This window comes from Metopolophium dirhodum, chromosome 5 (assembly GCF_019925205.1).
Source record: "Metopolophium dirhodum isolate CAU chromosome 5, ASM1992520v1, whole genome shotgun sequence".
Classification (NCBI taxonomy): domain Eukaryota; kingdom Metazoa; phylum Arthropoda; class Insecta; order Hemiptera; family Aphididae; genus Metopolophium; species Metopolophium dirhodum.
Window position 1 is genome coordinate 8,992,151 of NC_083564.1, and position 17,304 is coordinate 9,009,454.

The window sequence follows — 17,304 nt, forward strand, 5'->3', positions numbered from 1 at the left end:
CTGATGCGACACTATTATTGTTATTATAATATGATATCCGGCACAATATTGTTTTCGGCGCCGTATAACCTTCTGCGGCGTCGTCGACACGGGTCGCCGACACTTCGGCCGTGCCACTGAGGGTTTTCGGTATATACACACGTCACAACATAGATACTCACTCGATACACGTATATAACATAGATGTATAACCTACGTGATGAACGGCCGACACTGCGCTGCGAAATATGATATATGTTATTAATTATTATTATTATTATTATTACGTCGTTCAGTCGGACAGCGGCACGCAATAAGCGTTTTTCTCGTATTATTTTCACCGGCCTCTCGGGTGACGTCGTCCATTATACAGCTATTACCTATATATAGGAAACGACTCCGATCTCGGACTTTCGCGGCCCCGGAACGTAATATTATGATCATAATACACAACAATACGTCTTGATGTTTAAGTCTGTAGCGCCGTCGAACCCACCGAATACGGATCGCGTATAATATAATACAAACAAGTATAATAAAAATAATAATAATATATAGTGATGTGCATAGCCCATAGATATTAAGTCGGTGGACAAATTAGAAAATGGTGTAGTGGCATCATAGACCTGACCGCGTAGCACCGAAGCGACCGAAGCACAGGGCACATGCGCAGTAGCGACACATCCATATTATGTACAATTACGATTGCTGTTATCATTCTTCATTACCTCTATTATCAAATATTACCACTAATTTATTAGTAATTCTCTTGAACGAATTTTTATTAAGTTTGGTTCTCGTAATTTTACTAAATTTATTATGGCTAAACGAAGTGGTTCAATTTGATATATTTTTAAAAATACTAAAAATTTGGTTATTGATTTTTATAAGTTCAATAGAATACAAAAAACATCAATGAATTGAAATATTACGGCAGAAAACTACTACAAATCCAATTTGTATAAACAATTCTTGGACAATTTTTTAACACAACTACAGAGTAGATATTTAAAACATCGTGAGTTACAATGTTTTCGCGTCTTCTTCCAGGATATATTATTCATATTCAGACACCGATAATGACATCAAACTTTTGTTTAAATCATACAAATATTATTTAGACTCGAGAGAAATGAATTTATGGCAAAACAAGTGTACATTTATGAGAACCTACATCAACAAGTATCGTGCAATCGTTTCGTGAATGCGAGAATACAATTTTTCCATGTATCTACAAGCTTTTAAAAATCCTCATCATTGAGTTTGAAAACGTATTTAAGAAATACGACGGGGCAGTCAGGGTTAAATGGATTGGCGTTAATGGACATTGAACACACATCGAGACATTTCATTAACTTCTGAACAAAATAAATTTTTATTTATGACACCTCCTCCTCCCCCCCCCCCCCCCATACCAAATTTCTGCTTCACGCCACTGAATGACGTAGTCGCGCGCCGGCCGCCGCGGACGTATTATTTTCCCAGACGAATTTACACGAGAAGACGCAACAGCTAAATCATAATAATATATAATATGTATATATGAATTCACACACACACACACAAAAGACCGGGACGACTGTGTTATATATATGTTTAGGTTCAAGAAGGCGGCGGCGGCGGTGGTGGTGGTGGTGGCAAAAAGTGAAAGTACTATCGGACGTAGTGACCGTGAAGGTAATTCGATAATAATTCGGTTTCGAGGCAACGGCGCACACATATCTATGGCGAAAGCTCTTTTTCCTCTCTCGTGTCGTCATTGGTATTTTTTCTCCGTCTCATTATGTGTGTTACATTATTACATCTGTTGCCGTAGCAGCACTCCGGTGATTCTTATAGATATCCGTAGGTACAATTTCCTCGCTTTGTTTTTCGCGCGGTCTCTGCTTTTCACCGTCGTCGCGTGCTCCGCCGTCTTGTGCTGTTTCTCGCCATTGCTCGGATGACAATAATAATATGCACAATATGGTCATGTAGTCACGTACCCACTGTGAGAACTACTCACGTTTGTCGTTTGTCGTCTTCGCGCGAGAATGGGCACCGCAGTGCAGTTTTGCGCAACGGTCGCCGCCAAAAAGGGTTTCGCCTTGTAAACTATTAGCGTTATAATATTAGTATATGACGACGATGACGGTACACACACGACGGTTATTTAACACCTCGCCGTAAGTCATTTGGAATAAAACACACACACACCATGATTGTGCCGAGTGTCAATACAAACTATACGACATTAATCATTTTATGTACCTACTTACCTACCTGCGATAACTGGGTATAAGTGTTAAAAATACAATTATAATGTGTCGACATTGGTTTGACCGCCGCGGCCGTTTCCATTTGTCGAGTTCCCGTGGTTAGTTTTCGACGAATTGTAAACATTATGCAAACATAAGAATATTACATAGGTCCATGCTCATTACAGATTACGAGCTTTCGACAGAACTATCTATTTGTGTTGGGTAAAAATTACCGATACAAATATATTAAACCATGATATAACATTATAGTCATATAGATTATTGAGCGTTTATGACATAATTGAGTTAATAATATGTGTTAATTATCTCGTTGAGTTATAGGTACCTACTTTTATATAATGTATATTATTTGTGGTTAATATAGTATTAGCGACTAAGTGATAACTATATTAGTACCTAGTGAATAATATATTAATAGTAAATTAATACATTTAGTTTCAAATGTTTCAATTTCAATCGGATCGGATCGCTTGTGACGAAAAAAAGAGGAGTAACAATATTTGATGAATTTAAAAACCTATTTCCGAGCTGTTGGACAAATACATCCATTTATTGCAAAAGTAACAATTTTCATATAATCGAGTTATACAATGGCTAAAAGAGAAGATTTTCATCAATCGTGCGAGCACATATACACTTGAAATAATGACAAATACGCTTTCCTTTGTGTAGGGCCCGACCTCATTTTGCGTTGGTTTTCAAAAGGTTTATTGATTTATATATATATAAATTTATTTCCAGTTCTACAAACTAAAGTAAAACGTCTTGTTTCATACAAACTTTAAATAATAGCGTTTGTTATAGAAAGTTTTTTAGTTTTCGTATAGATACATCATCCAACACTTTGACATAATAAATAATTACATTTCCAATATTTATATAATATTAATATAATATAATAATATGCAATATATATTTTTAGAACAATTACATTTTGTAGATTTGTACAAAACGACTTGAACGATTACAAGATATTAATAATAATAATAATAATAATATAATAATATATTTGTATTGTAATATTATTTATTATAGTTCCGTACAGCTGTGCTTAAACATGTGTACAATAGTTATTATGGCCGCGCCTAATTGATCCATAAAAACAAATCACTCGTTCTACAACTATATTGAAGTAGTAAAACTCCGAAAACAATTCTTATGTGATTAAAAAAAAAAAAAAAAAAAACACTTACATTTGAATGTGTACCGAATTTCATATGCGCATAACTCGTTTCCGGCGTCGTATCCGAATAATTCCCCGTCGTCGTATAAAAGCGTAAGCGACCGTCGCGTAAGCCAAAACAAGAAATCGATTTACATAACACTTTTAAACTCGTTTGCTCTTTCCGTCGCGGGTCCAACACTCTCATTGTTTCGCGTGATCCGGATAGACTCGGCGGCGGTCTGACTCGAAAAATGTCGACGTACGGACAGAGGGTCATACACGGTGCAGACATAATGATATATTTTACGCAACGTAAATAAAAAATGATAATGCGGTGGTATAAGATATAATGTAATATTATTAGTATTTGTTATAATATTATACCTGCGATGTGCGCGTGCAGGATCTCGAAATCGGGCTCAGCTAGGGCTTGGACCCTGGGGGTATCGCGACATTCGCGCTAACAATAATGACAATAATATATTATGCGCGTGATACGTATGACGTATACGCGACGTGATAAACGATCGGCTCAAACACACGTGGGAATACCTCGCCGACAGCATTGCGACGACGACGGCGGCGACGTAAACCCCGCCGGATGTGTATCCGCAATCCGCCGCCCGACGTGTGGGTTTCGCGGCGACTTTCGGCACACCAAAATACAAACATATTTCCAAGTCAGACGTGTGCGCATGGAAAACGAGGCCGACCGGAGCCGACGAGATTAGACCGTTCGTTTGGTAACCGTTTGTGAGTCGCCCCGACCCAAATCCCATCGCACTGCAGGACCGGGGAACGTTTTGCCGCCGCAGCACATCGACGGGGTGCGTCAAGCTGCACGTCGTACGTTCGACGTACGACCGGCGTACAGTAGGTATATTATAGGTACGTTTCGATGTATCGAGGAATACAACTACCCTCTGCAGTGCAACACCGCCGCAGTCGTGGTCCATTGCGGTTATAACCGTAATGTGTTATCATCACGGCGACCGCGGTTGTATCGTATATAATATAGGAGGTAGGTCCGTCAAATTATATTCCGAACGCCGGGGATCGGCCGCCGACGTGTGTCCAAATAACGGGCGGACCTATACCTAATACGATTTCCATTCTCGACGCGCGCCGGGAAAACACCGAAAGTGGGTCAAGTGGATATTATTCGTATTGTCCGATTTTCCCGTATACCGCCGCGACCCCGGCGGCAGCGACGCCGAACGCGTATAGTTTTCCGTTGGGAGGGAAATATACATAAAACCGACTACATACATTATATATATATATATATATATATATACCTATATACGCCTGCGACAAGTCTGCGCTTGTTTATACATGTAACATAATGTACGATAAAATAATGTAGGCACGCGCAATATATTATACATTATAATACCGTATGTTTATCGCGGAGCAATGCGAAAATTGTGGGCGGGGAAACCGTATAGTCGGAAAACTGTGTGTATATAATAATATTGTCCGCTGTAAAATTCATGTACCGTAATATTGGCCGTGGAGACCTTCACGCGACGCTTTCACCCGTGGCCAGATATACCAGCTATAATATGCTATAATAGGTATATATAATACGGACCTACCTATATATAATTTATAGTGGTCCGGGCGTCGTAATTTTGCGCGAGTTCGCGGGAAAAATCGCAGACGGTTTTATTGCATTAACTATTTTCTTTCGTTTTCGCCGGCCGACCGACCGCGGGCGAGAACGATTTCCCACATACACACGCTATCGATATCCCGCGGCCCGATCCGGGGGACGAAAATTATTACGTGTTTTGAGCACCCCTGCCGCCACCAACGACGTGACCATCATATTATGCAACTTGCGTGCCGAAGAATGTCGTTTTTCGAACGGCCACGGCCGTCGTCTCGTGTCGATCGGTCTTCGGGCCAGGAAAACTATGTATAATATGTATTATATATATATATCACCGCCGTCGTCATCGTCCAATAATTTGAAATTCCACACACGCACACTCACGCCGGCATCACCACGTATACACGCACGACTATAAAGTAGCGATTGTATAAGCTGCGATAAAATCGATAGCAATATTATTGATATCAATAAGCCGACTGCGATATCGTGAATTAAAATATTATAGTTTAGTGACGACGTTTACACTTCAGTTGGAGCCCGCTGTAGTCGCGGTATAGTCTTGGTCTTGGTCTTGTCGTCGTCGTCGTCGTCGTCGTCGTCGTTGACGTCATCGTAAACACAATATTACAGTGGCGTAATGTCCACGATCATTGCGACGATAATAACGTTATAGTATCGCGGAAAATATAATTATAACCGAGGTGGCGATGTATTATTATAATAATGGACGAGGCCGGAAATTATTGAAAACATAATATTATATTTAATTGTATCGCTCTCGCCGAGACGCAATTCTACGTGTCTCGACCGTGACCGTCGACGCGAACTGCGACAACTTATTTCCACACCAGATTTATACCACGAGTTTTTCATCGGAGTACTTCATAGCGACTGGACGACCCGACTCGGAACATAAACATCGCTGTCAGCAAAACACCACATTTGATCGGTATGACTCCGGGACAAACCGTATATGATAATCACATATTATTAAAGTTATAACTTATATTGCAACTGTACATACTTGGCTACTTATATACAAGCGCCAATGCACCAATCACCTTAAACATTTCTACTGACATCGCTTTTTTTTTTTTTTTATCGCCGATCGGTGATCTGCGGTTTTGAATACAATTAGCCGGGTTCGTTATACAACAAGTAGGTATTGTCATTGAGTTCTACGTGCTTGACGTAGTGATTTTTCAAGTTTTTAATATTTTACATATAGTATAGGTATTTATATTCGAACGAGAAATGAAGAAATATTACTTTTATAATATTATTGTACTGTGTTTCGGGATGATATTATTATTATTGATAAATACTTCAACGGGTCTCGTGGGGAATTATCTATTGCGTTTAACGAACTATACGGTTTTCGTAAAAGTCGTCCACCCCTACACCAAATCCGCTAGGTAATATTGGGTTTCACGATGATAATTCAGTCGGGACAACGCCGAAAATGTCGGCTTACCGCGAATAGCTGTTTAATTCATCGCCATTAGCTGTTCACGGACCAGTAGCCGCGCATGGGATGTGCGAAAACCGATTAATTATTATCGAGGAGTACCTATATAATAATAATATAGAGGTATAATAGATACCTTAAGCCAAACGGCTTAAACATCCGTTTGACACGATGTTTGTAAGGATCCGGTCTACCCGCGGCTCTCTAAATATTGACAATATTATGACGAACCCAGGTCGCTCGTCACTTTTAAATCCTACGACTACAACAACAACAGTCAACAGTTTTACATTATAATTTACGACCGTGTACGTATAATAATATATTTATTTAAACGTAATGTCACCGCAATAGATTATTATATAGTATCGACGACTGTGCGCACGCGTGTGTGTGCTCAAGTCTTATACAACAACACGTCTGGTTGCAGTTATCCACTGTAAACGTTTAAAAGTGAAAACCATTGAATGGTCTTTAGACGAAACAAATATTGCGCAATCCAATATTATTTATTTTTGTAATAATTAATTATATTATTACCTACCTATGTTTTATGTAACACTCGCCGGCAACGTACAATGTCGTACATATGTACAACCCGACCTACTGGGTACTTCCAAGTTCCAGTACACGCGCTGCAGTTTTTTCGTATTATAGGTATGGCACTTATTTTCACTCGAAGTTTGTATTGAAATGGACGATTGGTACAATTAATGCAATATGGTCGTGGTGGCAAAGTGTGCAACAAGAACTGCGATAGAAAACTCAGACGACCGCAGCAGATCGTCGTCGGTTCGCGTCCACTACCTATTATTTACGATGCGTCTCGGATTTCGGTTAAATTGTAAAATAATAATACGTTGCGTTATTGAATGACTGCGCGCCGCCAAAAGCGAACTTTAACGCCGTCGCAATCGATTTGTACAAGCGAGGAAATGGAACCCCAAACGTATTTAGGTACCTAACTAAATAACACCAGCTGCCTGCACACTAAATACAATTTCATCACGCCAAACGTGCACATTATAACGTAATTATGTTTATACGCGCAAATAAATAATATTATATAATATAATAATTTACTTATAATGTGTGATTATTATATTATTATTCTTTTGTATGAGACACGAGTCCATAACATTATTAAGTACGAGTGAATAATATCAGCAGTGTATATGCAAACGTATCATTATTACAACTACCTGCCTAACCTAACCTACCTACTAAATTTTTAGTGAAAATCATGTACTTATTCTAAATGTTTTGTTCTTTAATTATTTGTGTGTGCGTACCTACTGCCTATAATGGTAACTGGCTGTCTTAAAATAATAATACAAATAAAACAATGACAGTCGTGTTGTAGTTGTTTACGGTTCCTTGACGGCACACACTGTTATTATTCATAAATAGTATTTCTCGTCTTACATAAACATTAGAGTAGTTCACTCATTTGTACGTACATTATAATTCATAATAATATCCTAGCGTTACATGTTAATCATTCGAAAAATATGCGCTTTACTTTGATTACCTACGTTATTTGTTAAATAAAATGTCCGTGCCCAGTAATCGACGAGCACATCAGGTTGTTGCACAAAGCATTTCGTGTAGAACGGTTGATTTTACACAGAAGCAGTGTGACTTATTAGGTTATTATATACATTATATTGTATCGTCCTAAGTCCTTAAATGGTTTATTCAAGTTTTCAAAACGCATCTACTGCATTATACGAGCAAGTTCTCGATATAGTTACTATAACATTCATTGAGCAAACTATATTAGTTAATGTGATTTGATAATTAACCAACTTCAACTTCAACGATTTATGATTTTTATTTTATTTTTTCACAGCATATTATTATTGGTATTAAGTTAAATAAAAATTAAATAGCTACAATTTAAAAACTTCCAAAATACAACGGTCAAACTATAGATTTTTTGAGTTGCACTACTTGTAACTATGTACATTATCTAGACAGGTAATAGAACGGATAATCGATTTTTTTTTTTATATTCTGGGATTTTTATTTGAATTTTATTAAAAACTAGTTTATGGGTACCTCCAACCTATCAATGAATTTCAGCTTGAAATATAAAATTATAAACAAAAAAAATATCATTATAGAATATAATACAAATTGCACAATGCGTGTATTATTATATGTACAACTGAATTGATGATATCATCAGTTCGTTCGTCAGCGACCGAAACATCATTTTGCAAGGTTGATATATTTTTGTTTTTATCGAAAAGTTTTAATCTTTGTACAATGAAATTATATGAACACTTTATTCTGTAAAAATCTGACAATTTGTCAAAAAGAATCATTTATATATATATATTATATATTCATAGCGCAATGAGGAAACACACTGTATTATAATTATTAATATTTTTAAATATTTATAATATTATAATATTAAAAAACAACTTGTCATTTTACCTTGTAGGTACATTTATTCGAATTATACCTCTAGTTTTGATAAATATATTATCATTTTCAATAACATAATATATATTTCATAGTAAAAACATAGAAATAATTATTATGTAATCTCTTCACACGCCATTTTTTTACCTATAATTATTATTATTTTGAAACATAAAATACGTTTTTTAAAATAATAAAATTATAGTGTAATAAAAATGTATGTCTTTAATGATGAGTAATAGTAATATAATATTGCAATAAGATTTGTTATTTTATTTGTATTTTTACTATTGCTAAGTTTAGATTATTTTATTATCATATTTTTATTTAGTGAACAAAACTAAATTCTTTACACGAATTAAAGACATTTTTTTTGAAAATGTACAAGTTATGTTGTATTTTTATTTAATATCACTTAGGTATCAGTCTTATTTTAAATTTCAATGAGATTAATAGTTTTTAGTACCAATATGCTAATGGTAGAGTTCTTATTAAAATTAAAAATTAACGAATATATTTAAATATTTGTAATATTACTTATGAATATAGGTGCATAATTCACGAAATATATTTTAATTAGCTTTTAATGATTCAAATACATTTCCGAGGAAATTAATCTATTCATTATGGTTTATGTTTCATCTTGATTCAGTTATTTTATATACCAAAATATAGTCAATTAAAATGAAATAGCGTATATTATATTACTAGCTGATCCCGTGCACTTCGTTACCCGTTAAATGTACAAACTGTATATGACTCAAACCTTGTTCAATGCCTTATTTAATATTCAGTGTATGATGTTCTAGATTCATCTTAACTTTTCTGTTGCCCGGAATAAAAATTCTTATTCGCAGGTTAGGTTAGGGTAAAGTCGCGGACCTCATGCTGTTTGTACGCAAGTGTATGATTCAACTCAAAAGTATCAAAGTTATAATTATTAAGTAATAATAATTATTATAATAGTTTAAAATCTATGGCAACCATTTAAAAACAAAAATTTCCACCGTAAATTTCGAAATCCCCGTTTGAGCACATCCCCTGGTTGGACCTAGGGTGATGGTTTGAGAATCTAAACCATCCGAGGCGTCACCCAAACGCATACAAAAAAATTCATTCGAATCGGTCCAACCGTTTAGGAGGAGTTCAGTCACAACACACGTACAGTAGAATTATATATAAAAAGATAACTTATTATTTGATAATAATATAATAATAATAAATATTATAAAAAAATCTTATGATCTCAATACTTTGAATGAATCGGTTCAAATAAATTTTTTTTAGTAATGTTAAATAAGTGATTATTATTATTATTGCTGTTATTTGTTAGATATATTATTTTTCCATGATAATATGATTATTGGTTAATTACTTATATAATATCGATTTTGTATTTAGTTTTTTAGACTTTTTTTTAAATTTTTCTCTCTCCGTAAGAACCATCCACATACTTCAAGGAATATTATAAAAAAAGAATTAGCGAAGTCGCTTCAGCTGATCTCGAGATTTGCACTTAGCAACACATTCAGCGATTCATTTTTATATTATTGATAATAATATTTTGTATTTATAACACAATAATATTTTAATTGTTCTATTAATTTGTTTTTGTAAAAATTAACTTTGATAATAAACTACCCCAAATTTTTATCGATATTACGGTTTACATAAGATTGAGTTAATATAGTTCAAAATATGATCAAAATGCTTCTTACATTCGTACATATTAATATATTATCATTGATTATAAAATATACTACCTAGTATTTATAATCAATGATATTATACGGGTGGATAAAAGAGAATGCGTATAATTTGTAATTACTAATTAGTAATTACCCTATATATTGTAAAAAAAAAGTTCTAGGCGTGGATTCCACTAACAAAATATTTGATACTGGACATTTTTCTTATCTTAAACTATCTATGGAAAACGTAAAACGCATTACAAAGTCAAAACACAAATGAAAAGTTTTTTTTTGTTTTCCGAAAAAACCCTTGACTTTTGAGTTTTGACTCGTATTATGTCTTACCGTCAAATTTGATTGTAATCCAATATTACATAAAGATACTGATTTTAAACTTCAAAATAACGTAGGTACCATGTTGAATAGATTTTAACATAATGCGATTTAAATTCTAGATCAAATTTACGTTGCAACATAACGTAATATTATGTTTTTAAACAGTTTTTTGGAGTTGTCGTAAACAGGGCAGTGGGGCAGTTCCTGTATTATATTATGCACAAAACTGGCATGAACAATACCGTAATACTATTGTTCGCCCCAATCGATGATTAGAGGACCCATTTTAATCGAAATCAATAAAATATAATATGTGGCTGCTTATTATACATAACATTATAGTCGACCGTTGTAGGTGTAGTACCTACATCATTATTATGATGTATCGAAGACTCGAGACATGCAATATTAATAAATTACATTACGGATAGCAGGTAGGTAGGTAGATACCGGCACCGTGTTATTATGTAGACTTGGGCGCTTCTTCGTGTTGTTAACGCGTGTACGTACACACACACGATATAATAGCATACAGACGGGGGGTCACACTCGATAGTGGAAAAACACATAGACAACTGTGTTATACTATACGTCGCTCGGACGAAGAAAGGAAAAAAAAAATGGTGGGGTCCATCGAGGAAGGCATTGTGGTCGATGGCACTGTCGTTCTTTCCCAACCACCATAGTAGTTACCTATTGTCGTCGGCCGCGGTCCGTCCCCGGTACGTTCACTTTTCGTTTTGTTATTTTTTATCTTATTATTTTACTTATATATCGTGTATTAGTTTAATTTTTATTTTTTTTTCCGTTAATCGTTTTCGGGCATTCCGTTTTTTTTTTTTTTTTTTCATTCCATTCGCCGTCTAAAAAATTATTGTCGTCCGCACAGTGTACAACAAAATATTTCGAGATAAAATCACGTACGTGCGCTTTAAACGAAAAATGTGCGTCCAGTGTTCGTCGAATAATTAGTGTTTCCGAATCCATATCATCATAGTTGTACGCACAGCCTACTCCACACCGAGACCGTTCTCTGCGGCGACTCGACCGCGCTGCACCATCGCTGTCAAAGTTTGTATTTTATTTTCGTCTGCCCCATACAGTAAAACATTGTAATATAATATTCGTGATTTTATGTCAATTGCGTCGCGTGAAAAGTGTCTGTGCGCGATCCCCCTATATTGTCATTATTGTCATTTCCTCGCAATATCGTCTCCGGATTCAATACATATTATAATATAATATTGTTATTAGTATTATTATTATTATTATTATTATAACAGACGCGGTCGTTGTTGGTGCGACGTCGCGCTCGTCGCTTCGTGTAATATATGGCTTTAATAACTGTCAACACGCCGACTCCGTGGTCGTACGCCAAATATTATTGTTATCATTACTCGGTGCATGCACTTGCGAAAACCGAGCTAGCTCGTCAGTCCGGTATGATATGTTTATCTGGTCGACGTAAATAACAACAACCGCAGTTGTTGTAGTTGTAAGAACCACGGACTCGTTGGCGGGCGCAAAAAATGCGAGTGCGCGCTGACGAGGATGCGATGACGCGCGCAAGGGGTTTTTCTCAGCCAAAGACGTCATCGCCGCGGTCGGATGGTTAAAACCAAAAAAACCGGTTACGCCGACGTCCGCGTGGCGCGTGATTTTCGACCAGACGCGCGTTTTCCGCAGCTAAGCACGACAACGACGACGGTAATCACAATAATCATAACAAATATCGCGGTAATATTATATTATTATCTACGCGATATATATCAACCACGGAATTACGTACGAGTATATCGTGTACAGAAAACATATTGAAATACCGAAGCGTAATAATAATAATATAATATTATTATTTATGTATTATATAATGTACATGCGCGTATCGTTTTTACACGGTATTCGACGGGCGTACGCTGTAAAGGTGCCCACTACTGCACAACACGGCCGTCGGTATTCATTATAATGTCGCGTACCTATACATGACGTGTTTCCGATCGGATCCGTCTTGGCAATTTTTCATTTTTTTTTATTTTTACCAACAAACCGAACGAAAAAAATAAATTTATACGCTCACTACGCAGCGCGCCGCTGCCGTTCCGCATAGTAATCGCGCGCGCGCGCGCGCGCTGCTCGCCGTGCAGACCGTTCCGAAACAAGGTCGTCGTCAGTCGAGTCAGGTTGAATTGTGTACGAAATATTATCGTAAAGTTACAAAACCGCCGTCGGATAAATATGCGAGAGCGCGCGCGCGTGTGTGTATACCTAAATAATAATAATAATAATAATAATAATAGTATATAGGTATATAGGCAGTATATACCTATAAAAAGTATTTTGCTGTTTATGATATTACGATTATTGTATTATATTATATATATTTGCACGGGTAATTTTCGATTGGCCGACGCGGACCCGAGATTATAATATCGCGTACCCGCGGGACCAAACCGAGAGACGACCGCGAAATGGCCGGCCACGATGTCGATATTTATATATTATACAGATTGCCTATAGTATATTTATATAGGCTCTGCAGGGTGTTAAGGCAAATTCACACTTTACATTCGTACAATATTATATATTACGTGGAAATGATATGCATTTAAATATCGTAAGTTTTGACCCCATAAACCAGTGCTCAAGAGAGTCCAATAGAGGAACTTCTTCCCGTGTGCTTATATAGTATAATAATTCGGGGCCATACTTTTTGCAGAATCCACGCAATAGGCAAATATGAGTCATTTAACAGCGAGTCCTCTAATAAGCGGCCACTATACCATTATATACTGCAGTATTTCGCAAGCTGCAGCCCGTGGCCTGTGACACACGGTATAAGTTGGTCACAAGTTGCGTGAACGGAAAATTGGATTTATAAAAATGGTAAATCCGATGCGAACATAGTATTATAATTCATAATAATGTCACGAATCTGCCTATATAATATATTTTACACGGTTTTCGACCGACCCGGCTGGCGACGACAACGAAACGTATAGAACCTATACTTATATAGTCGTTTGTAGGTACCTATAATATACTTGCGAGTGTTACACGTGTTGCACTGCGAGTAGAATAATAATTGATACATTTATGGAATTTTTCGGATACCTGTTGCAATAACCTGCTTCTGTGTGCCATTAGATAACTGGCTGTACGGAACATAATATATCATAGGTGTATATATATATATATTTAATACATACGTTTCAGTAATCATGCCACCACTCTGCACATTCGACGTGCGGTCGGCTAAAATAATTTTTTTTTCTTTTTTTTCTTTATGGAAACGCGCGATTTGCAAAAGAAAACCTATTATCTATAGATATAGTCCACGCGCGCCAGTGCGGCTGCTATTATTAAAACCTTGTTGGCTCACCTATAACCTGCTGACTGTAGTCTAGTCTCGATTAGGTATAGATATTCGAATATTGTACACCGTTGCACTATCTGCACAATCGATTTGCGGCAACTTTTTGTTTTCGTTAACGAGAGTGTATTGATATTGTTTTTTTCTTTTGTGTGGGCATATTAAGTACGTTTTGCTATTCAATATATTGCGCGGCTTTTTTTTTTCACGCTATTATTAAATCTTTAGTCTCTCACCTATAATCTACTGAATACTCGACTAGGTAGGTGTTCTAATATTGTAAGTCGTTGCACTATCTACACAATCGATTTGTGGCAACTTTTCGTTTTCGTTAACGAGAGTACCTATACTATAGGTATAATACCTCTATTGATATTGCTTTTTTCTTTCATATGGGCCGTGTTATTACCAACTATAATATAATATATTTGATTATATTATATTTTATTATATTTTTGATTATATTTTGATATATTAATATTATTGATTCGCGCGATAAATACGTTTTGCTATATTCGATATGTGCCATTTTTGTTCTGCAGTACGTAGGTTTCGTACATTTCGAAACCGAAAAAGTTTGGTTTCGATAGGAAAAAAATATCTCCTCACAACTAGTTGCGCGTCTTTCATTAAATACATCATTGTGTCAGACCGTTATTGTGTTATTTCGTACATTTTCACCGAGATAATCTCGCGTGGAATAATTCGGAAAAAGCGAATACATGTTTATGCGTTTCGGTGACTAATTAAAACTGTGGCTGTTGGCGGGGCTACAATGAATACAAACAAGTTTTAATAACAAAATATGTTTCGCAAACCGTACATATTGTCAAGGTTGAATAGCTCTATAAAGGGCATGGCACATGAATGAAGACGACGTTTTTCGCGCATGTAAACAATGAAAAATGGCACAAACACTATTATTGGATATAGGTTACTGTCGTGCGGCTAATATTCCAATGATCGGTTATATTGTAATCTAATTATTACAATCGGCCGCTGTTATAACGATGAGGTGTATCCACAACCTATACCGTTGGTTATTAGCGCCCTAATTATTTGTCGATATGTTATTATTACTCGCATTACCATTGTAATTTTGTGCAGTATACTTTGTTGAAATATTCGTAGTAATAACGATTGCAAAAGATGCTCGCATAATAATATTATATATACGCACTAATATTATTATGTGTAATACGCTGCTAATTCCACTAAAATTCCACGGTCGGCTTCAGTAACGCGTTAATAAAATATAATATAATATAAGAAGGACATGCGAGGAGCTCCATTATCCATTGTCTTAATAACACGTTACGTTTTAATACAGTATAATATAGTGTCGCATCATTATCATGTTTATCATATATATATATATATATATTTTTCACAAAAGCCGAAATAATTGGCAATGAAAAACGTGCAGTATCCGTGCAGGTTTACAATACGGCTACATATTTTGTCCGTAGATCTATAGATTTGGCATACCCGATAATTAGTTTATAATATTATTTTAAACGAGCCCGCGTACCGATAAAAATAACAACCTCGGGCGGTACATTAATTTACGGATACCTTCATCCGCGGCGACGTCGGACGGCACACAATATAAAATATTATATTTTCTGCAGTTTGGCGCAAAACGACCGGAGCTGCACACGGCCGGAGTTGGGATTTTCGGGCGGTCGGAGTCGCGGGTTGAGGTCAAGGAAACGTGTGCCCATATAATATTATACGAAACGTATAACAATATTATATTATTATGTTATGTACTATTGCGAAACAACGTGTAATTCGTTGAGGTCGTTCCCGGAACGTCCCGCGACACGTATCGTTTGACGCGGCGAAAAGTGACTTACGCATAATATAACGGCGGCCGTATAATATCACGACGATTTATAATATTACATTATTATTATTATTATTATTATTATGTTGTCCTCGCGCGCGCACTTGTACGAGAAACAAAATATACAAACACTCACACATACATTATTATTGTTATAATCGCGTTTTCTCTCTTCTTTATTGCGGGGTTTTATGGGTTTCAGATATGGTTTAAGACCGAACGATACGATACTATACGATAATATTTTTTTACCACCGCGGGATCGTATAATAATAATATGTATAACGTAGCAGAGAGGAGAGTGTATTATACGTGGCATTCGGTGGTGGGTGAGTGGGTGGGTGGGTCGGGGAGCAGGGAGAACGGCACAAAGTCGACGCGAACGATTTCGCTTCGAGCGGGCGCAGACGCTCGCGCGCACGCAAAACCGCCGCAGGGCATAATATTCCCGTTGCGAGACGCTCGCTCGTCGTTTCCGGATCGGTCGTTTACATTCACTTTGGATTAGGTAACCCGCGTAATCGGCGCCGGCCCACGGTCCACAAATGTATGATAATTTTGTGTTATACACACGCAGACCATATCGTAATATCATATCGACGTGTAAAATGTAATAATAATATGCAGGGACACGACTCCTAGGCGTAACTATATCATATGATATTATAACGATGTGCAGACGTACGACGGAAGCAGAGGGCTGCATGAGCGGCTGTCTCTGTAATTTCCAAAATCGCGGAGAAAAAAACCGACTGTACCCCACTCGACGCTGCGCCGCAGCGCAAATTCATTGTTGATCTACACAATATATAATTCGTTTCATCATACGATAATTAGCGATTGCCGTCTTGTACTAGTGTATTAAGCAGTTGGTTTTTTTTTTTCACATTAATAATTTATTTTATGGCGTCGTTTTAATATTTTTCACAAACGTCACAATTACTATGCGTATATAGTTGTAGTAGTCAGTATAGCAAATCTCATCGATAAACCGGCGGTTAGAAGGCGTTTAACTGAAATGGCGAGCAAAGGCTGAACGATGTAGTTTTGTAGTTTTAGTTATGTATATTACAAAATATGTATTACAAATACACCATTGGTGTTATGACTAGATTGAGCAATAATAATAAAGTC

At 36.4% G+C, this 17,304-nt stretch overlaps 1 protein-coding gene across 3 annotated transcripts in view; it reads left to right on the plus strand.

Moving 5' to 3' along the window:
* LOC132945965 (ABC transporter G family member 20) overlaps positions 1–17,304 on the plus strand; it is a 53,588-nt gene that overhangs the window by 13,833 nt on the left and 22,451 nt on the right. Inside the window, exon 1 of one of the 3 annotated variants that reach the window (XM_061015818.1) lies at positions 11,636–12,022. The exons of the other annotated variants lie outside the window; for them this stretch is intronic. The gene's annotated coding sequence lies outside the window, so the exon portion shown is untranslated. Of the gene's footprint in view, positions 1–11,635; positions 12,023–17,304 lie in introns of those variants that run through there. 3 annotated transcript variants of the gene reach the window in all.